The 24,701-nt window shown below is 39.1% G+C and overlaps 1 long non-coding RNA gene across 1 annotated transcript in view; it reads right to left on the reverse strand.

Moving 5' to 3' along the window:
* LOC134669672 (uncharacterized) overlaps positions 1–24,701 on the reverse strand; it is a 335,382-nt gene that overhangs the window by 173,195 nt on the left and 137,486 nt on the right. The gene's annotated exons all lie outside the window — the stretch shown is intronic.

Consider the following 24,701-nt stretch of genomic DNA (forward strand, 5'->3'; position numbering starts at 1 on the left):
AAAATGCTGGTGACAGGAAAAAAGAGGGATATCGAAGAGGAAGAAGTCCTATGCGATGGACTGATCAAATCAGTGACAACTCCGGCAAGAAAGTTCACGAGGCCATTCATACTGCCGAAGACCGAAACACGTGGAAAGCAATCGTTCGAAAAGTAATTTATAGAGGTCACGACCCTCAGCTATGAGGAATACGATTCAAGGAGGAGGTTATTATTTATTTCATCATCATCATCATTTCAGCCTATATACGTCCCACTGCAGTGCTGAGCACAGGCCTCCTCTTATGCGAGAGAGGGCTTGGGCTATAGTCCCCACGCTAGCCCAATGCGGATTGGGGACTTCACATACACCTTTGAATTTCTTCGCAGATGTATGCAGGTTTCCTCACGATGTTTTACTTCACCGAAAAGCTAGTGGTAAATATCAAATGATATTTCGTACATAAGTTCCGAAATTTATATCATACTCATTGGTACGAGCCAGGATTTGAGCCCGCGACCTCCGGATTGAAAGTCAGACGTCATATCCACTCGGCCGCCACTGCTATTACTTATTTATAACCATAAATCTTTAAAAAAGGAAAACGGAACTCATGAAAACAATAAAATAACCAGGACAGCATACAACGGCGGAGACACCGGCAGGTGTGTTCAATTATGAAAAGCACTTGTTGCGCGCCATGAATAAGGGAGTGGACCCGGTTAAGTGTGGAACTTGGCTTGTAAAGGCTCCATAATGCAGGCAATATACGAGTTAGCTCCTTGAGAATATTCCAAGCCTGATTCTGTATTAACAAATTATTACGGTTTTGATACGACCTTGAAGATCGCTCACTGTGATTGGTACTTACGAAATGAAGTGGAAGTCGTGCGCCAATAACCAAGACATCGTCAAGGTGGCATCAAAACCAGTTCAAAACCATAACACATTGTTAAAATAGAATCAAGATCAATTATTGTATTAACAACTTGATATGATTTTCAACTGCTGATATTGATAGGACCTGGAGTTATGCTGTCAATAGTGCCAATTGTGCGTTTCTCTAGGAACTTACTGCGTCGCACAGCCAATCTGTGGATTGAACTGGTGGCGTTTCTTCATTAGGCGATTCGTCTACTCGTTTACCCACTGTATCACAAAACACACGCACGTAATCTTATTAGACTACTCTTGAGGGCCTAGCCAAAATGACAATCGCACATGGACAAATGCCAAACTAAAAAAAAAAATGAATCGTAATGACATACAGATGAAAGTCAAATGACTATTTCTAAATATTATTTAAGTTTCCATTGGCGTTTTCTATCAATGATTGTCATCTTGGCTAGGTCCCCTTAAATCGTGCTGTCAGGCATATCACGCATCAATGAAATGCGAATGAAATGTCTTATGATATGAAACGACATCTGATTGATTTTCATCAGCACCAATCAATGTGTGTCGCTAGCGCTGATTAGTAACTACTCACGGTCAAGGTCGTATCAAAATAAAATGAAAACCGGTTTATTCAGAATAGGCCTCCAGGTACCTGAAAGATTAAATGAGAGCCTTTCTTCAACTCGCTAACTATTGGAGCTTGAAGCTGGGGAATTTAAGTTCGAGCACGGCGTTGAGCTAGAAGTTATAGTGCCTAGTTAATTATAAGATGGTTTGGAAATTAGTTGTTTCAATAACCGGATATCTTAAAATCTTAAGACGAAAGTGGACAACCGCTCGAAATCGCCTAATACAAACGTTCACCCCATTTTCTTTCTCGGGATATTATTACCTAGTATAAAAATATTTTAGCACAATTTGATGACTTTATTTAGATTTTTTAGTTATTATAAGAAGAGCTTTTTATAATTTATATGGAATTTGTTTTCCGCTCCTATTAAAGCAGTTGCTATGTTATAATCCAGCGGTCGGCAACCTTTTAGCAGCCAAGGGCCACATAGCATCAGTTAAATGGACGCGGATACGGACGCGCATAGCGAAGTGGACGCGGGCCGCACTTTGTTAATACAAATTACATACAAAGTAGCCAGGAAGGCTCGCGGGCCGCAAGTTAGAGGTTCGCGGGCCGCGGGTTGCCGACCGCTGTTATAATCAAATGAAATGATTTTGTCCAATCAATCCTGCAGGTTTATTAAGTAATTTCTTGTTACTTGATGACATATAATTTCTAACTTGTAATGGAAAAATATTTAGATAACAAAATACTTCTATGAAGCCGGACGGGCGATTAAATCTGTGTCTCGAATAGTGTCGATGGACTGTCAAGTTGGCAGCGATTCCGTGTTGCCAGGGAGATAGGTCTGAATCCCTTCGACACCAGTTCGGTCGACAACTAGTTCTTACCAAAATAATTATTATCATTCTCGATGAACGGGTAGGAATGTATAGATTGTCGAGTCTTCCTTTCCCTTTCTTAAAAAATATCATACCGTGCTTGTCCAGCAGCGTTTACCACGCTCTGGTCTAATTTCCGTATTTAGAATTTCACGTCAGTTTTGTTAAATGCCTTGGGATTGTAACCCTGGCAACATGGCAACATCGAAGAGGAGGCCCCGAGGGACAGTGATTCCGCCATTTTGGACTTGGATTTTCTTCCCCGACCTAGCCGGGGTCGGCTTTATATTAAATAATTGGGACAACGTTCTCATCTTTGGTAAGTAATCTTACATTCGTTTGTGAAGACCGTGAAATTCGGAATCTGTTGTTGGATTATGCGATTATTGACGTGAACCGTTTATTTCAGCCTGCCCTCAGGTGTGCCTTGAGGTTAACCGTTTCGCGAAAGGGCGAACCAGGAGCGTCCTGGGCACTTCGGAGTTGATATTCGATCACTCATAAACCCCGGCAAGACGATTTTCCTCCGACAGGTAAGGCGTCGTTCATATACTTTCGTCAGAAATTGTATGGCGTGCCATGCGGCCACATAAAAGTATCCCGCGTAGCGCTGAATTCTATACTGTAATATAACCCCAAAGGGTTACGCATGGAAACCCTTGTTCCTATGTGAAACGGACTCTCACGTGGCGCGGACCACAGATTCTTGGCGTGACCTGAGCCAGTGGAACTAATCCCGTACCCGGAATTTTCCAGGAGGTGTCTACTAGGGGCGCGGCCTTTGGTAGGCCAGATTCTGTGCGAGTCGACCTGTGCAGCTGGCCCCGCCAGAGTCGGAGCTATTGGAACCTCCGGCCATCTGGTCGAGAGAGAGCCGTCGACTGTCGCTACAGTGCAGCTAAGCCTTTCACTACTTTTTCCTAAACTGCGATTTTGGACTATTCACCTTTTAGTATTAACTATCCAATAGCGCAATCGACCAAGTATCACCAACAATAATTAAAACCCGGTTAGATAAATATAAATTTAGTTTACTACCAATAAGTCGTTAAGTAGTGTTTAAGCTCAAAAGTGTAAACTTAACCAGGCCGGCAATTAAATTGTACCTGTCCACTATCGGGTTGTTTGTTTTATCCCCTTCAGGACCCTTAGTTTAAAATTAAAGTATTACAAACTATATGTAATTAAGTGAGTTGATGATAGATATGTCCTGTTTAAAGTAACTCTCAACCAGCTTGTAATGTATCAACAGCTAGGTATACTACATATATGTTGTCTTTTTAGGGTTCCGTACCCAAAGGGTAAAACGGGACCCTATTACTAAGACTTCGCTGTCCGTCCGTCCGTCCGTCCGTCTGTCACCAGGCTGTATCTCACGAACCCTGATAGCTAGACAGTTGAAATTTTCACAGATGATGTATTTCTGTTGCCGCTATAACAACAAATACTAAAAACATAATAAAATAAAGATTTAAATGGGGCTCCCATACAACAAACGTGATTTTTGACCAAAGTTAAGCAACGTCGGGCGTGGTCAGTACTTGGATGGGTGACCGTTTTTTTTTTGCATTTTTTCCGTTTTTTTTTTTCATTATGGTACGGAACCCTTCGTGCGCGAGTCCGACTCGCACTTGCCCAGTTTTTTTTCTTTTTATGAAGGCTTTGCGAGCTCCCGCAACCCCCAGGGCTCGCGATTCATAGGTAGAAAACGCAAATATAAAAGAACGGTAAGATGTACCTATATAATATCAATGGTATTTCGCAGAATGCAAGCTGGGCATTTATTTTGTTTTCTTTTCATTACGCTGAGGGGAATTAATTTGGTTGAAAAAAAGTATCTCGTATCTTATTAATACATTGGTGATGAATAACGTAAGTAGGTAAGTATGTCTTATGCAAAATTTAATAGGTAGGAGTGTCTGTTGAAATTCTTCAATTATCTAAATTAAAATAGTATAAAAGTCAAGATAGATTGACTTTAATACAAAGTAAAGTAAACATACATACATGGTTTGACATGCACTGCGAGTAATATCAAATCAAACTAAGATCTTAAAAGTTTGAGCTTGGTCCTAGAACTAACGTATTTAGTTAGCGAGTAACACTCCGTCATTAGCGCGCTCATTAATTAACAGCCGACTGTACCGGCAGACTGAGGAACTTCCTAATGCTTGCATTAGCTAGCTTACTGTTACCATCCATTAGGAATAACATTGCAAGTACCAAGTTTTGTTAATAAAAGAGATAAAACTTATTTAGCTTCATTATTAAGTACAAGTAGAGGTCTAGAAATGAAATTGTTCAAAAAACTTATTCACGATTCGAATCTATTTTAAGATAAAAAACAAAGATTTATTTTTCTCTAACAGAATTTATTCTCGCTTTATTTTCTTTTTAGGTACATAAATAAAAGTATTTAGCAACAAAAAGTAAGTACTAGACAGATATTTAATACATATGTTACGTGAACTACGCTAAGTTTCATATAATTTAAGCATGTTTTAAAATGTATAAATTATATGGGAGCGGCTTTCTGAAGGCGGGTTCGTGTGACTTTTAAGGAATGAAATTCAACACACAGGATTGTTATGCTCTTCCACTGATTCGGTGCAAAATATACCCACGATAATTATGTAATACCAATCGAACATGGTAACTGCATAATGAGGACACTTAACTAATATCACAGAGCTCCCAACACACGAACAACAATTACCTACCGATTTGTACAGTGACGTCACAATTCCGCCATATTGTGAACAGAGCAACTTGTAATCGACGTGTTCCCTTCAAATATCCGAAACTTAACGTTCTAGCGATGCGATGTGAGAATTATTTGGAGGTGGTATTACTTTAAATATAACAGAGACGTATACATACCCCCTTTTTCATAAACGTTTAGATGGAAAGAGATAAACGATTATTATCGGTGGACCCGGGTATGTCCTTAAACTACGTCCAAGACCACCGGTGGACGGGCAGCAGCGTTCTTCAAATTCGGTGTACTCGACTGCGATCGCCAACCCGCCTGCCAAGCGTGGCGATTATGGCATTCACCCCCCATAAGGGGGAGGCCTATGTTCAGCAGTGGACGTCTTATGGCTGAGATGATGATGATGATGAACTTTAGTAAACGTTTATGAATAAGGGGGATAGTAGTTAAGCTCATCATGGTCTGACTCTAAAAGACACACTGGAAGTTGATGCAGCGTATACGCATGCTGGTTATAACCAGTGACGTGTCACGGGTGTACCTACCGTAAATGCCAAAAAACTCGGCAGCAACTCTTTATTCGCGGCAGCAAAGCAGTCGGCAGCAATGTCGCGCCGCATTACTACAGCAGCAATGCTGATGCAGTCTGAATCCAAACGGTACCTTTATGCGTTGTGTATTTTTCATAAATTAAGCTGTAGGTAAACGATGCGTTAACATATTTTGAGCAGTGATGTGGCCAGTTCTTAATCCTAGGTTTGTGAGTGTGATTATATGTTATTCTGTCATACGATATTTGAAGCTATAAGTAGTCTGTCAAACAACTTTTTCAGTAGAAAAAGGCACGAAATTAAAATTTTCTATGTAGCGATAACCCTTCGCGCCTAAATTTTTTTAAAAGTACCATACCAGTTAGAAAGAGTCTTCTTCTTCGACCTAGCGTTTTCCCGGCCTAGCGCCAGGGTCCGCTTTCCTGCTCAGTCTTCTCCACTTTGCCCGGTCTTCGGCATCCTCGGGTGCCGTACCACCCCGGTGCCGGTGGGTGCCGGGTGGAAGGGTGCTCGGGTATCAGTTAGAAAGAGTAATTAATAATTATTTTATTATGCTCTACTGAATCAGCGATTTCATTCATTCATTCATTCACAAATAGGAAAAGCTTCTATCAGCACAAACTGAAGTCCAAAAACGCATGTTAAAAATACATGCCCCCAAATCTTAAGAACATCGAAAATAATTCAGTCCCACCCCATTTTCTCAACCCGTATACTTTGAAATGATCACTAACGACCGACTGAAAATATGGCAAAGCCATTTGAATACATTCGGCGTGAGCCTGAAAAAGGAAGGGTCGTGAATTCGATTTCCGTTCCGGCAACAACTTTGTATGTAATAAACAAGTGTGGTTGGGGACTTAGTTTTTCGTGTGAACTGAAGGTCAAAATGTTGTTTTTACGGCGGTTTTTATAGAGGTCACTTATGTGTAGGTATGTTATGAATGTTTGCAAACATTTATTTCAGGCAACCAGTGGCCCAATAGAACTAGTATACATAATTATTATAATAAAATATATCTTAAAACTAAAAACACACAATTTTATTATGGCAGAGATGCAGTTCGCAACCTCGCAGTGTCAGGGAGCCGACATTCTTCTTGTCATGTTGGGGTCATTGTCATTGTTATGGTGGGGTTACAAGGTGAATGTAAACAATTATAAAGTAGGAACTCATTTATAAAGACGGTATGCACAATTGCAGCTGTATGTACACTTGGAACCACACGAATGATAACTAAATGACCTCATTTTGATATCCGAATGTAAGCTCGAATTGGCCACTTTCCTTACATTTACGGAGGATTCTGAGCCCCATCTTACTCTTACGGTCTATTTTACCGTAATATATTTGCGAAAAGAATTAATTTACACTAAAATAGTCCAGGTTAATAAACATTAATTTGCCTGAAGCTCATTAAGTCGGGAAGCCAGAGGAGCAGTCAAAAATATGTACACGAATTTGCACCTTATTTCAATGGATTAAGAGCTACGAGTATAAGCTTGAGAACACAACTTACAGTTACGTAGTTACCTACATCTAAGTAATTGTTTTCCACATAACAATAAAATTCAACAAACATACTGAGTGACCTTAATATCTGGAGGGTGAAAGGTGATTCGGAAAATGAATTAGAGATTCACTAGATCTTCTTAGTCGGATACTCCTGTCAGAGCAGTCGTGGTCATTGAGGTCGTTGTACGGCCTTTTTTGTTGTTTCCCGCCATGCTTCTCTATTTATTGCATTCCGCACGTACAGATTTAAAGGTGACCCGGTGAGAGCTTTAACTTGGTCGGTCCATCGCATTGAAGGCCGCAATCTGGGTCTTGTGCCATCCACTCTGCCCTGTACAACAAGCCTCTCCATGGCGTCATCCCTGCGCGTTACGTTCACTAGATTCACTAGATACGAAATAGTAAAGATATGTGACGTTCCACGGCGAAAGGTATCTTATGGCGGCTGACGAGTATTCGGCTTAATCAGACTTCCATGACAGATCGTAAAATTGGGTTGTTTTTTCGGTATCGTCTTGGGTCGTCCCATTCGTTTTTCGTCAAGTTCTTAAATTAGTCCTATTCTGCTCTCGTCACTCATTCTACATTGAAAGCCACCGACGATTGTGACGAATGTAGCATGAGTGACGAAAGCAGAATAGGACTAATTTAAGAACTTGACGAAAAACGAATGGGACGACCCAAGACGATACCGTTTTTTCGTTGGGCAATAGTAAATTGTCGTATCCACTTCATTATCCATCCGTCTCTAAAGACGCCCGGGCCCGCAATAGTTTACATGTTATCGCACCGCATTGTGACACTAGTTTCAGTTTAGTTGGCTTTATTAGAACACTGCGAAGCTCTCAGGAACGAGGAATTCATAGCAAGAGTTCGCGTCAATAGAGTTTTCGGAGAGTTCAAAGTGCGCTTAAGTTGGAGGAGATGCGGGGATTTAGAAGCGCAACAATGTATGTTTGATAAATCCTACTAAGAATGTTATAAATACCAAAGTTACGTAGATAGATACAGTCACCATCAGATATATCGGAGCGGTCAAGGCTCTCACAAATATCTAAACACGCCTATTGTCAAGGCCTTAGTGCGTTTTCAGGATATTGTGAACACCTTGGCCGCTCCCATAGGTATATCTGATGACGACTGTAACATCTAGATGTATGGATGGATGTATGGTTGTTTTTCTTTAATGTTAAAATGAGAGGATGTGGATGAAATCAGTTTGACATTATTTGACTATAATATTGTGATCACCAACACGGAATTAGGAAATTCCTAAAGGGGCCCACTGATTACCAGTCCGCCGGACGATATCAGCCTGTCAGTTGACCGCAAAAGGCCACACACTAACAGTTTTCTGTCAGTTTTCGGCCTGACGACTTACACGAACTGATCGTGTGTGGTCGCCTGACGATTCCAGTCAGCGCCGACAGATATCCGCCGGACAGTCCGTGGCCTCGAGTCCAGTCAAACACACATCATGAGGTAGCCGGCCGGCGATCGACACACGTTACAGAATTAGTAAATTCTATTTTATTCCTAATACTTAAGAGTTCATAGTCCCTAATAAGCAATATAAGCATACGACTTTTTGTCTTCGAACATCACGGATCCAATACTTAATTCTTTGAGGCTGATATTTGCTTGTAATTTCATACACAATTTACGGCCAGTAGACCTTATTAATCTTAAATACGGTAGGGCTTCTGTCAAATTGAAATAAAATTATTCCGAATGTGCAAACTACGTCACCAGATGTCAGTATAAAATTTATACAATTTTAAGGCCCGAATACAACAATGCGAAGGTTGCATGTATCTAGTTTGTCAAGACTTTTCTTTATTTATCATGTTGTTACCTCGCAACTGTTGTTTACTGTCAGTCAAAAATAAATGTCGTAAAGAGAATTATAACATAAACCTTATTTTTTCTCTATTAATTTTAAATGTGACATATTGTATTTGCGTGGCTTATATATTCGAAAATACAGCCCGTGGACCCGGGTATGTCCTGGACCCGGGTATGTCCTTAAACTACGTCCAAACCAGCGGTGGTAGGTCCCGTAGGGGCCGCCTGGTTTGCTACCACCCTCCCGCCGGAGTCAGGCGCCAAGCAGCCTTGCTGCGTTTCGTCTATGAGCGGGAGTACCAGTGCCTTTGGGGGATGATTTGCTGTCAGTTGTGTTGCATAATGCCGGTTTTTGGATCCTTGAGTGACGTCGGGCCGAGCAGCTCTCGCTGGAGGGTAGCGGGATCCGAGGCACGGTCTTGCCGGTGGCCGACCGCAGGAAGTTGGGGGCCCAATTGTACGACAGCCACGTGCGAGAGGCTGCCCCGCCACCTAGCGAAAAATCCTGGAATAGCTCCACCGTGCCAGTTGGCGACTGGACGGGAGGACCCGGTGGGTTATTTCAGGGGGGCTCGGGCGTCCCCGCAGTCTCCAAGTGAGCTCCTCATTGTCCGGATTAGCTCAAGTGATCCAATCGGTAAACGCAACACCTCGACAGGCATTTTTTCACCCATCCCACACTCCACAAATATGAAAACAAAAAGAAAAAAGAATAGGGTTAAACACCGGCTGCACTTCCTCCCATTGAAAGTGCACCTCACCAACATCAGGGGGTTGCACTCAAATATCGATCCGGTCCACCACCATCTTGAAACCGAAAAACCGCACCTATTCTTTTTGACGGAGACGCAAATCAAAACCCCAGCGGACGCGTCGTACCTCAACTACCCAGGCTACTCACTGGAACATAAGTTCAGAGCACGTGCTGGGGTCTGTGTGTACGTCCGCGACGACATTTGCTGCAAGCGTCTCCGTTGCTTTGAGGCTGCCGGGTTTTCCACTTTGTGGATTATGGTCGACTCGGGCTCGCTCTACTACTACTGCTACTGACACGCCTGTACCGCCTCTCTCTCCAAACAAGAACGGTGCCGAAATCCTGGAAGCTTGCAAACGTGCAGCCAGTACCCAAGAAGGGTAGTCGTGCTGATCCCTGCAATTACCGACCAATCGCCATTACCTCCATGCTCTGTAAAGTCATGGAAAGGGTACTTAACGGCAAACTGCTGGCATACCTCGAAGCAAATGATCTGCTCAGTGACCGTCAATATGGCTTTCGCCGAGGTCGGTCTACTGGGGATCTTTTAGCGTATGTCACGCACTGCTGCGGCGAGGCCATCGAGAGGAACGGTGAAGCGCTTGCTGTTTCACTGGACATCTCGAAGGCCTTTGACAGGGTTTGGCACGCAAGTCTCCTTAGCAAGCTTCCTGCTTACGGCATCCCTGCTGATTTTTGTAGCTGGCTATCTGATTTCTTGAGTGAACGGTCGATCAGAGTAGTTATTGATGGCTGCTCTTCGGACCTCATGGCCATTGACGCCGGTGTTCCTCAGGGGTCTGTTCTCTCCGCAACCCTTTTCCTGCTCCACATTAACGACATGCTGCAACCCAGCATTGTAGGTTATGCAGATGACAGTACGGTTGTTGAGAGATATTTGGCTAGTGCAAGGGACAGCAGGGAGGATATACGTTCACAGAGAGAGGCCATGGTTGAGCGAATGAACTTGACCCTTAGTCTCGTTTCCCAGTGGGGTGATGACAATCTGGTCACGTTCAATGCCTCCAAAACGCAGGCGTGTCTATTTTCCGCTAAACGGAGTCCATTCGACCTGACTCCTTCTTTCCGGGGTGCATCTGTACCTATTACCGACAGCCTGGAACTCCTCGGCATGGAGCTGAGTTCAGTCCTCGGCTTCGGCAGCTTCATTGAGTCTAAAGCACAAACTGCGGCCAGAAAGCTGGGCGTCCTAAATAAGGTGAGGCGATACTTCACACCTGGACAGCTTCTAACACTTTACAAAGCTCAAGTCCGGTCGTGTATGGAGTATTGCAGCCACCTGTGGGATGGCTCAGCTAAATACCAACTCGCCGCTTTGGACTCAGTGGAACGCAGAGCCAGGAGGATGATTGGCGACAAGAAGCTAACGGCTAAGCTTCAAACTTTGGCCCATCGGCGGAAAGTCGCCAGCCTGTCGGTATTCTACAGGTTGCACTTCGGGGAGTGTGCTCAAGAGCTACACGAGCTCATTCCACCGTCCCCATTCTACCATCGGACTTTTAGACGCACGGCCGGTTTCCATCCTTACTTGGTAGATATTCCGCCAATTCGCACTAAGCGCTTTGCTTCTACTTTCCTTATGCGCACTGCCAAGGAATGGAATTCCTTGCCGGCGTCTATATTTCCGTGCTCTTATAACCCGGCAACCTTCAAATCAAGAGTGAACAGGCACCTTCTGGGCGAGCTCGCTCCATCGTAGGCCACGTCTACGCCTCGGCTAGTCTGTGGCCATGAGTAAACCCATGCATAATAAAAAAAAAAAAAAAACAGACATGATTATTGATTGCTGAAAGTGTAACCGAGTAAAAAAGGAGCATGCATTCAAAGATTCAAATAAGTAAATTACTTAGCCTCCCAATATTACCTACAACACTGGTTAAAATTTTAATAGTTCTCAAGACAACAGCGGGAGGTACACCATCGTTGGCGTTCACGGCAGCTAGCAATGAAAAGACTAGCTATGAAAAATACCTTTATAAGTAAATCGAAAATATAATATCACAATTTTAATTATTTTTCACGACTGACATTCTGCAAAAATTGTGCGATTTGATTCCGCTATAAAGACACGAGGTAGGAACATTAGCGCAAGTATGGAGGTACGTGCTTAGACAAGAGATAAGATCTATGCCTGAAATTCTTCAGCTACAAGTTGGATCCGAATTATGACAACATTAATTCATTCCGTTTTTACTTAAGAGAATATCTGGAGCAAACTGTATTCGGAGTTACAGAGCGTGGCGAGGCGATATTACCTACCCGAAATTCTCCTACTATGTGACAATTATTACAAAAAAAGGATGTGAAGTCAAAAGCTGCAAGCGGTGGATTCAACCTACTTTTAATTACACCGGCTCTTATTTAGGTGCTATCTTTGTAAATCAAATTGAAAGAAATAAAAATACTTTTACTGTTATGTATTTGTTTTATTCATTCTACTCTTTATAAACTTTTCTACATACTATTAGGTCTACTTGGGCGGTTTACGGGTGATTTTTTTGTTTGATACCTTGTAATAAAAGATTTTTATAATTTACAAGAAATCAAACAAAAAATTACGTAAATCACCAGATATAGTAATCCACTTCGTCACCTTTTTCTGGTAGTATTTCGTTTCTGTAACGGTCTGGCGCCTCCTACGCAGAGTTTCGCGTAATATTCCCTATTGATAACCTCCGTCCGGCCTTTTCAGATTTGAAAGTCAGTTAGGTAATAAAAGCTTGTAAAATAGTTTCTGGTTGGGCCAGTAGTTGACTGGTAAAGAGTTATAACTTAAAACATTAAGTCCACCTTTTGTACCTTTAACTTGTTTTGTGCAATAAAGTTTAAAATAATAAAATAAATAAATATACAAAGTATATCCTATCTTACTAGTAGAAATAATAAATAGGACCAAACAGTGGAACTATTTGAAACTGTTACAATTATAGAGGAGGTATCTACTTTATGCAATCTGTTTAATTACGGAGGCAAACATAAAAAACCGGGCAAGTGCGAGTCGGACTCGCGCACGAAGGGTTCCATACCATAATGCAAAAAAAAACGGAAAAAAAGCAAAAAGAAAACGGTCACCCATCCAAGTACTGACCACGCCCGACGTTGCTTAACTTTGATCAAAATTTACGTTTGCTGTATGGGAGCCCCACTTAAATCTTTATTTTATTCTGTTTTTAGTATTTGTTGTTATAGCGGCAACAGAAATACATCATCTGTGTAAATTTCAACTGTCTAGCTATCACGGTTCGTGAGATACAGCCTGGTGACAGACGGACGGACGGACGGACGGACGGAATAGGGTCCCGTTTTACCCTTTGGGTACGGAACCCTAAAAAAACATCAAAATCAAATTTCATGTAACTAATATAATGACTAAAAAAGTTTCATTATTTCAATTATAGAGGACCTTTGGTTCCAAAGGACCAGAACCAGAGCTTTGGTTGTAACTATTAAGGTTTTCCATTTATCCAAGTAACCAATTAACCAGATCTCACTGTAGTAGTCAAAAATGTTTACATATTTTGCCTTATTACAACGGAATAAGGTCCACAAGTGTAAACATTATCTTTGACGTCGACTGTCCATTTTGCTGAAAAAATTAAACTAGTTGAAAAACGTGAAACTGAAGGCCGTCGACTGACAGCAGATGACGGCCGACAGGCCACCGGCCGGCTATCTGATAATGTGTGTGTAAATTGGCCTGCAGGCCACGGACTGTCCGGCAGATATCTGTCGACGCTGACCGGAATCGACGAGCCGTATTTTGAATAGCCGTCAGTCCAAAATCTGAAATAGAACTGTTAATGTGTGGCCTTTTACGGCCAACTGACAGGCTGATATCGTCCGGCGAACTGTCAATTTGTAGGGACCTGTCAAAATTATATCAGACTATTGCCGGCGGGCGGCCGTACGGTGGGAAAGTGACGACTCGTCTGTAGTCGCAGAGGTGGCAGCAGACCATTGCCGGCCGGCAATAATCGCTTATGTTTGTGGACGTTATTGGTCTAGGACGGCAGGCCGCCCGATAAGGCCAGAGACTGCAGGCGGACTGGTAATCAGTGGGCCCCTTAAAGGGTAGGTCTAGGTATGTCCCACACTGACTGTTAAATAACGTTATAGGTATATAAAATTTTGTGACAGGAACAACATAATAAAACAGTACCTGCCACACCATGTTCGTAATATAACGTTATGTTACAACAGCCTGTGTGGGAGCACCATTCCACATAGTTTATAACAAGAGATTAAACTTTTAGAGCACAATATTAGAGACAATTAGGTCTCTAATATTGTGTTTAATTTGAAGGATGCTTTTAGCGTATACTATTTTACCTGTGTAGTACAACTAAACGACCTTGGCTTTGACTTTCCTACCGTTCACATACATACGGTGCGATTCGGGAAATGAAATAGATCTCTACTAGACCTCAACAAGTTACGATATGGATAATTTAAAGATATTTGTGAGATAGATATGTCAAATTTGACGTTTCCGCGATTCCGGAGGTCCTCTTGAACGATTTCGACAAGTTATGACTTAGATATCCAAGTCACATCTAGTCGATATCTAATGTAAATCTAGTTGATCTCTATATCGTTTCTAGATCTTGTGATTATCTCGTTTCCCGAATACGCGTGTGAGTAACAGCACGAAAAACATTTTCAATATCGTGCAACACAAAATCCACATGCGTTAATGACGCCACAAACCACGCGAATATGCTCATGGAAAAATCCCGGTAATCACCATAATCGCATGCATATGCGCAAAACATGCGTTCGGCATCGACATACTGTTATTGCCAGTAATGGGAACTCACTGATTTTGCCATTGTAGTTCGCCGTCAATTCGATAATTGCTGAACGGAATTTCGATATTGATTTGAAATTCGAACTGAGCTGAAATTGAATGATACTGGTTTTTAGTGTTTTTTGGTGAATTAATATGAGAGCTACACTGTTGTTTCCTTCCGGACTTTTTGATAAGATACTTACCTTTTTAGGGTTCCGTACCTCAAAAGGAAAAAACGGAACCCTTATAGGATCACTCGTGCGTCTGTCTGTCCGTCTGTCACAGCCTATTTTCTCGGAAACTACTGGACCAATTAAGTTGAAATTTGGTACACATATGTAAATTAGTGACTCAAAGATGGACATGTTTTTTTTTTATAATTTTAAAATACATAGGTTCGAAGCCCTTATCTCCGAAACCACTGGGTTTAAAATTTTGAAAAAAAATACTCAAAATAATTCTTTACCTATACATGGCAGGAAAACCTATTAGAAATGTGCAGTCAAACGTGAGTCGGACTTATGTACGGAACCCTAGAAACGCGAGTCCGACTCGCACTTGGCCGGTTTTTACAAAATATCCCATTCTACTACCCTGAAGAGCAATCACATATGATCAATTTATATAAGAAATTAACATAGCGTGTTAGCTGCATGTACGAGTATAAAGATATTTTCTCAAACATGCAATGAAATATTGATGTTATGTTCCTTATAATAGGCTGCGAAGTATGACGTTTCAGGTTCGGCTAGGACAAGAGGTATTTAATGGAATTTCATACAAATCTTGCAGGCCTAGGCCGGCAAAGTCCTCTTTTTTAATTTCCATTTCACAGATATTTGTGACACAGCATCGTGGCATTCAGCCATTAAAAAAAACTAGAGGCAGTATTTGCTTTATGGTTCGTAATGACACTCTGCCACTAAGCCTATAAAAAAAAAACAAAAAACAATGTTTGCTACAATTTGCAGTTTTATTTGTATAAAATCAACATGAACTTAATAAATAATACATTATTAACCAAATTCTGTAATTTTAAATTATAAATTTAACTACACAAATAAATACATTTAAAATATTTCATCTAAACGTTAGCGGTAAAAAGGTCTACTCAAACACGCGTAGTTATTTTTTTAAATTGTTATGGAGGCAAAGTTGAAAAATTTTCATTCTGTATTTCTGTTTTATTGGATTTATGGTGCGTTGTTGATTTTTTTACTTTAATATGAGTCCCGACAAAATAATGAAATTAATTTTAATTGTAATCGTAGGAGTTGGAATTGGCAGCGTAACCAGAATTGATTTTAAATAACTTGCTGCCTCTGCCGCCAAGTCAAAGACGAAGTATCTATATGGTTGCTTATGGCAATTTTATTATTTTAGAATCTAAGAAAAATGGCTTACAGTTTATTAGAAACAGTTTTGTGGCATATGTTAAAGAAATGAAAGTAACTACAAAATCGTGAACACTGTGGAAATTATACTTATTTTCTCCATGCATAAAGCAACGATGTATGTGAAACATGATATCAACATGAAAGACTATGTAAACTTATGTGACGAAAACGACAGTCAGACGGATACAAGGCGAAAAAATCAAAGATACATGAAAATATACGGGTAGTAAAAATACACGACTCGTGTAAAACATACGCGTGATAAAGATATAGGTACGTGTTTAGTTATATTTTGGGTGTAGTTTACTTTTAGTTTTTTCTATAAATAAAACTTGGGTTTCGTGGATTTTTTATTTTATTTATTTCATTGCATGTTTGAGAAAAGCACTATACATACCTCAGCGGGAAATGGGGTTGCCCGCGCTCAGACCTATCCGGCCTCGCTTCGCTCGGCCGTCTATATGTCTTCGGCCGGCAACCCCTTTTGTCCCGGCCTCTGTAGTAATGTACTATTCATCCTACACGCTCGGATGCAACTGGCCATAACGCGGCCATAATAAGCCTTCCAAATCAACCTCAGCCCTTCATCCCCACAAAGCACTTCTCTCGTAAGAAATATCATTAAAAAGGCGAAACGATTCCATTGTACGCCACAAAGGGACCTGCGCGAGACAATCCGGGGGATAAGAGAGTTTTTTAGGGATCCAAGGTTTAAACTTGGATAAGGGCCGTTAAACTGTTGTTTTGCGTAATTAAAGAATTTTATTGTGCAGATTAAATATGGTTTGGATGGAATTAAATGTGTTGGGGGTTTGTACCGTTGATAAGTAAATAAAAGTTAGATTACCGAGTCCTTGGGAAGTAATTAAGAAATTTCCAAGAAAAAAAAAACACTTATAGTATAGTAAGACAAGTTAGCTTGGAGCTAGGGAATGCAAATCGGTTATTTTTTGTATGGAAATAACCGCGGTTTCGGTTAATAACCGATTATTTCCATACAAAAAATAACCGAAAATAACCGATTTGCATTCCCTACTTGGAGCAAACATACATCTTTTGAAAATGTATGCGTCATAAACTATTTTTTTTTTATATATTTAAACCAGGTTCAAGAATGTTACCTTTTATTAATGGAGCATTTTAAGAAAAAAATTTAGGCATGCATGTATTTTTTTTTATTATTAAAAATGTTTTTTCGAAATACTTAAAACCCTCCAAGACTGCAATCTTTCCCTATGCTAGTGACAACTACCTAAACGTAATATTGTACTATATATTGTAACAATACAAATATAATAAATTTTTGTATTGTATAATCTATTATAAGATTTATAAGATCCGTCTACATTTTATTTTGACTATTGGCAGGTTTAGCAAGCCGTCACAAATTAATTATTTCCCATGACCTTACATAAATAATTCTCAAGTAAATAAACACCAATATATTTCAATAACAAAATCAAATAACAATTTCCACACGAACAAATCTTTTCAGCGTCCAAAAACTTAAGACTGGAAACTTCGACCCAAGCCAAGTAAAATACAATACAAGTTGAACAAGTTCCGGGTTAATAAAGCATTGATTTATAACCGAAACAACCCAAGTCATTAGGCCAGTTGGCAAGTGAAATCTGTTTACATTAAGGTCCGTTTATATTGTCAAGATGTCTGATAACCGGAATCCGACATTTAATAATACAAATCGAAATTAAACTAATTTTATGGTTTATGTCACGCAATTTCGATTTCTTTTTGACAAAGATGTGGCTGTATCTTACTGATAGTGATAACACGTTGGATTTCGGTTTTGAGCTCAGAGGGCCTACCGCGAACCACGTTTGACGTGTTGCCTCCCTGTCACACTTACGTACGAATTTACAAGTGTGATCTTGGTGACCAGTTAACATCTGAATTTACTGAGATGATTCGGTCTGGAAATCGTGGATGCATATTTTTGTAATGAATTTTCACAGTAATAACACGTTCTTATTATGTGTATCGCTCAATTTTTATTTACCGGAACAACCAATAACCCCGCCGTTTTGTCGACTAAATAGTATTTAGTTTTAATATTACAAATGTAAATGTATTTGTAATATGGGCCTTGTTGCCTAAATTTAATTTCCAAAAAAATAATTAGAGTTACCACATACACGAGAAAAAAAAAACACGGAATTTAAATGGTGCAGTTGAGTCTTATTGACACTCATATAGACACCCTTAACTAAGCTGGTTCAAAGAAACTGAAGCTTTAATTATTCATAATTTTCTTATGCACTTTTTCTTTTATATCCGTTTCCCTTTTTCTATTGCCCTATCTCATCTTTTATTTTACAGTCCGTTCGATATCTCGGACAGTGTAAAGCGCCTCTAACACTATTCAAATTCACTTGATGGCTTGTCACCGTCTAATATGAGCAAGTTAACGCCGCAAATACGCTTTTGTACCAAGTTCTAGAAGTAATTAACATTGTTGGTATTAAATCGGTTCCGGGGGTGCGGCGCTACGGAAGTAACTCAACTTGTGCGGGGTATAATGACAGGAATTGCTGTGGGTTCGGTGAGTTCGATTTGACATTAGTATTCGACCGTAATACCAGTACAAATGTCAATTATTAGCCCTCGTAAATGATATTTGGAATCGAATCGGCCCCAATTGTGTTCTCATAATCGTAACTAAGTAATACGTACATCGAATCTGCCATGAGACTGAATTTCAATGCTTCAACGTCATCGGGCAGTGTACCTTAGTATACTGCTAGGCACAAGCTTAGGTATTAGTCAAATTAGTCATGTTTCGTCATGTGGCGTACCTTACTTAACAAACAACAAATTTGATAGCAAAACAAAACGCTCAAATAGGTAGTAAATACAATAAATATATATATATATATATATATATATATTATGCTAAAGAAGCTTTTGCTTACAGAACAACTTACTCAAATGCGGACAAGACAAGTGCTAACAAAATAATGGCGCATAAAGTTATACAGCCGACAAACAGCAACGCATTTAACTCAGCCGATATCAGTCAATAACTCAATATGATAGCAACCGTAAAACGGGTTTTACTGTCCCGGTCCCGGCGTAGTCTATTTACAATAGGTCTTGTAAATTTGTACGTCGACGAGTATGTAGAGCAATTAGACTGTATCAAGTACTGAATGTACAAATATATAGGTATCACTATTTCGCGCTAAAAAAGAGGAGGCCTTTGCCCAGCAGTGGAACACAAAATAGGCTACTAAACAAAGGTCTAGTAGTGCTTAGTAACTAGAGTCTAAAGACTGAGTCGAGTAAAAAAGATAAAAATTCAAAAAACACGGAAAAGACACGAACAACTCGAGTCTTCATATCACTACGGTTAAATCGTCGCGTCAGCTCACTGATTACACTGTTCATATTAAACTGTTCGGTCATATCTTTGGATATTTTCGCGTTTGTGACGGTATTAAAGCAATTATGGTTTTCGTATGAAATATTTCTTGAGAATATTTCGTGGTTAAATGGTGGTATTGGTTTGGATAAAAGAGGTTTCAATAGTTTCAATTTAATAGCTTTAAGTAGGTAGAAAAAAATTGGCTTAGGTACTGTTCCTTACCTCCTTAGTAACTCTGTTTGTCTATTAATTCTTCAAGCTTAAACCTCTGAACCGATTTAGATGGAAATTGGTATCGAGATGGTATAAGGTAAAGGGCTGCTATTTAACTGATCACCAGATTTAGTAAAATTTAATACCAAAAAAATATATTTTACCACCCTAAAATAATGAATGATCACCAAAATTATAACACCATTTTAATGTGAAATGATTACCAATTTTATTACATTTTACTATCCTTTTAAAGGAAATGACACCAAACTAATCATTATTAACCCAAAAATAGTAAATGATTACCAAATATCAAACCCCATTTTAATGTGAAATGATAACCAATTTTTTACATCTTGCTATCATATTAAAGAAAATGACACAAAAATAATCATTGTAAACCCAAAAATAGTAAATGACCACCAAAATTAGAACTCCATTTTAATGTAAAATTATAACCAAATTTTTAGCACTTCGTTTCTGTATGGGTCGCAGTTCAAACCTAATCTAACCCACTTTTCTAGTAGCATTTCATTTCTGTATGGGTCGCAGTTCAAACCTAACCTAACCCACTTTTCTAGTAGCACTTCGTTTCTGTATGGGTCGCAGTTCAAACCTAACCTAACCCACTTTTCTAGTAGTATTTCGGTTCTGTGAGGATCGCAGTTTTAACCTAACCTAACCCACTTTTATAGTAGCATTTCGTTTCTGTAAAGGTCGAAGTGCTAACCTAACCTAACCCACTTAACTGATAGCAGTTTAACTTACTTTTCTAGTAACATAACGAAATGCTACCTATGCGGTAGGTACCTATGCGGTGCGGGGTACGGGGGGTTGAGCGGGAGGGGCTAGTAATTTTGGCATCAGTTTACTTTATTTGGTAATATGTATATATTTTTTGGTAATCATAGTGGTTTATTTAGGTGAAAATATCGCATTAATTTGGTCTTCAAGATTTGGTGATCATTAATGATTTTTGGTGGTCATTCAATATATTTGGTATTTGAATACAATTTGAAGGGCAGTCGTAATTAAAACGGTGGTACTTTTGTATTTTTAGGCTGGCTACAAATATAATGACCACCAAAAAATACTTTGGTACCCTAAATAAAAAAATCAAGCTTACCATAAAAAATGATTGAACACCAAAAAAATAAGCCCTAAAATTACAAATGTACCACCGTTTTAATTACTACTGCACTTCAAATTGTATTCGAATACCAAATATATTGAATGATTACCAAAAATCATTAATGATCACCAAATCTTGAAGACCAAATTAATGAGATTTTTGCACCTAAATAAACCACATGATTACCAAAAAATGTATACATATTACCAAATAAAGTAAAATGATGCCAAAATTACTAGCCCCTCTCGCTCAACCCCCCGTACCCCACACCGCATACCTACCTAACCTCACCTACTTTTCTAATAGCATACTGATATGCTACTAGAAAAGTAGGTTAGGTTAGGTTTGAATTGCAACCCATACAGAAACGAAATGCTACTAGAAAAGTGGGTTAGGTTAGGTTTGAACTGCGAACCTTACAGAAACGCAATGCTACTAGAAAAGTGGGTTAGGTTAGGTTTGAACTGTGACCCTTACAGAAATGAAATGCTACTAGAAAAGTGGGTTAGGTTAGGTTTGATTTGCGACCCATACAGAAACGAAATTCTACTAGAAAAGTTTAGGTTTGAACTGTGATCCATACAGAAACAATTTTTACAATTTTGGTGGTCATTTACTATTTTCGGGTTTACAATGATTATTTTGGAGTCATTTGCTTTAATAGGATAGCAATATTTAAAAATTTGGTTATAATTTTACATTAAAATGGAGTTCTAATTTTGGTGGTCATTTACTATTTTTGGGTGTACAATAATTATTTTGGTGTCATTTTATTTAATAGAATAGCAAGATGTAAAAATTTGGTTATCAATTGACATTAAAATGGGGTTTGAAATTTGGTAATCATTTACAATTTTTGGGTTAATAATGATTAGTTTGGTGTCATTTCCTTTAATAGGATAGTAAAATGTAATAAAATTGGTAATCATTTCACATTAAAATGGTGTTATAATTTTGGTGATCATTTATGATTTTAGGCTGGTAAAGTAGATTTTTTTGGTATTAAATTTTATTAAATCTGGTTATCAGTTAAATAGCAGCCCTTATTTTTTTGGTGTTCAGTAAGTTTTTTTGGTAAGCATGATTTTTAGGGTGCCGTACCTCAAAAGGAAAAAACGGAACCCTTATAGGATCACTCGTGCGTCTGTCTGTCCGTCCGTCTGTCACAGCCAATTTGCTCCGAAACTACTGGACCAATTTAGTTGAAATTTGGTACACATATGTAAGTCCGTGACCCAAAGACGGATATGTAACGTCAACAAATGAATTTTAAACATAGGGGCTACTTTTGGGGGGTAAACCATAAAATTAAAAATCAAAGTTTTGCAAACTATGTTGTGTTACATATCAAACGAAAGAGCTCATTGTGAGAATCTCAAATATATTTTTTTTATAAAGGGTCTAGCCGTGTTTGTATGGGGCATCGGCCCCAGAAGCCAAATTGATTGCCGTTTTGCCAATTTATTAGGCCAGATGTAAGATGCTATTTCACCAAAGAAATAACCCTAAAATGCTGCAGGTTTTTGAGAAAATTAAAAAAAAAGAAATTTTGTTTTCATTTTTTTTTATCTAAACTACCAAACCGATTTTTTTGTAACTTATACACATTATGTAAGTAATCTAGATGAATTATTTAAAAAAAAATGGAGTTTCAAATATCCTTATAACTAGTAATACTTTCACTTTTAATTTTTCAAAATTTTTTTTTTTATATTTCCGAAATAGGGACACCCACCAATTTTGGGTATTTTATGTATAAATTAATGTTCTATAACATATATTTTTTTCAAAAATATTCATTTGGCTCAACAGGGTAAAAATACCGTATGTATGTATGTAATGTATGAACAGACACAACCGGGAGAACTCCCGGTCCCATATCGACCACCGCGCCGCTCTGTACGAACTTGAATTACGAACGTAACAAATTGCTAAAATGGACTATATTATTATTGGCTGTATGCGGCTTGCTTGTCGTCGCGTCACGAAATTAAAAAATAAAAAGGCGGGAAACGCGGCTCACTAAAAAGTTCCGTTTTAATATGAGCTGCGTTGATATTGATCTTGCAATGGAAAAAAACCGGGCAAGTGCGAGTCGGACTCGCGCACGAAGGGTTCCGTACCATAATGCAAAAAAAAAAACAAAAAAAAAGCAAAAAAAAAACGGTCACCCATCCAAGTACTGACCACTCCCGACGTTGCTTAACTTTGGTCAAAAATCACGTTTGTTGTATGGGAGCCCCATTTAAATCTTTATTTTATTCTGTTTTTAGTATTTGTTGTTATAGCGGCAACAGAAATACATCATCTGTGAAAATTTCAACTGTCTAGTTATCACGGTTCGTGAGATACAGCCTGGTGACAGACAGACGGACAGACGGACGGACGGACAGCGAAGTCTTAGTAATAGGGTCCCGTTTTACCCTTTGGGTACGGAACCCTAAAAAGGAGATTATACACAAAATATTTTCAAAATCTCCAAGATCGCTACATTACTAAAGTCGCACCAAACAAAGTCTGCAGCGGATTTGATAGCCCACGCAGTGGAAGTGTTAAGTATACGTCATAATTTCATAGAGGTTTGACGTTTAAAATGACACTTGCACTGCGTGGGCTATCAACATCGCTGCAGACTTTTTAAGGTCTAACTATACGTTCTTAGCAATATCTGCAATAAGCTTCGAGAATATGCGATTGATTATATAGAAAAAAGCCCGCTGTCCTTAGAGGAAAACGTAAGCTCTTATAGGATCACTCGTGCGTCTGTCTGTCTGTCCGTCTGTCACAGCCTATTTTCTCGGAAACTACTGGACCAATTAAGTCGAAATTTGGTACACATATGTAAATTCGTGACCCAAAGATGGACATATTTTTATATAATTTTTAAATACATAGGTTCGAAGTTATTTAAGAAAATAGCCAAAAAATGACCATTCCCCCCGCTTTAATTCCGAAACTACTCGGTCTAAAATATTGAAAAAAATACTCAAAATAGTTCTTTACCTATAGATGACAGGAAAACCTATTACAAATGTGCAGTCAAGCGTGAGTCGGACTTATGTACGGAACCCTAGAAACGCGAGTCCTAATCGCACTTGGCCGGTTTTTTAATTTCGTGACGCGACGACAACCGGGATTATAGACTATATTATAGTCCATTTTAGCAATTTGTTACGTTCGAAATTCAAATTCGTACAGAGCGGCGCGGTGGTCGATATGGGACCGGGAGTTCTCCCGGTTGTGTCTGTTCATACATTACATACATACATACGGTATTTTTACCCTGTTGAGCCAAATGAATATTTTTGAAAAAAGTATATGTTATAGAACATTAATTTATACATAAAATACCCAAAATTGGTGGGTGTCCCTATTTCGGAAATATAAAAAAATTTTTTTTGAAAAATTAAAAGCGAAAATATTACTAGTTATAAGGATATTTGAAACTCCATTTTTTTTTAAATAATTCATCTAGATTACTTACATAATGTGTATAAGTTACAAAAAAATCGGTTCGGTAGTTTAGATAAAAAAAAAATGAAAACCAAATTTCTTTTTTTTTAATTTTCTCAAAAACCTGCAGCATTTTAGGGTTATTTTTTTGGTGAAATAGCATCTTACATCTGGCCTAATAAATTGGCAAAACGGCAATCAATTTGGCTTCTGGGGCCGATGCCCCATACAAACACGGCTAGACCCTTTACGATACAAATTCTAGAAGTTATTCAAGAAAATAGACAAAAAATGACCATTCCCCCCCCTCTATCTCCGAAACTACTAAGTCTAAAACTCTGAAAAAAATACACAAAATAGTCCTTTTCCTAAAGATGACAGGAAAACCTATTAGAAATCTAGAGTCAAGCGTGAGTCGGATTTAAGAACAAAAATGCGGTTTAGGTTTTTTAGGGACACAGCCGCAATGGTTTAAGTGAAACGTGATGTATTAGAGTTCTAGACAGCTATTGCGAAGGCCCTAGGCCGAAATCCGCATAAGGCCGAAGCCCCGAAGCGTCCCGAAGAGACGTGCCTTTAGCTTCAAGCGTGAGTCGGACTTAAG

This window comes from Cydia fagiglandana, chromosome 12 (assembly GCF_963556715.1).
Source record: "Cydia fagiglandana chromosome 12, ilCydFagi1.1, whole genome shotgun sequence".
Taxonomy (NCBI): Eukaryota; Metazoa; Arthropoda; class Insecta; order Lepidoptera; family Tortricidae; genus Cydia; species Cydia fagiglandana.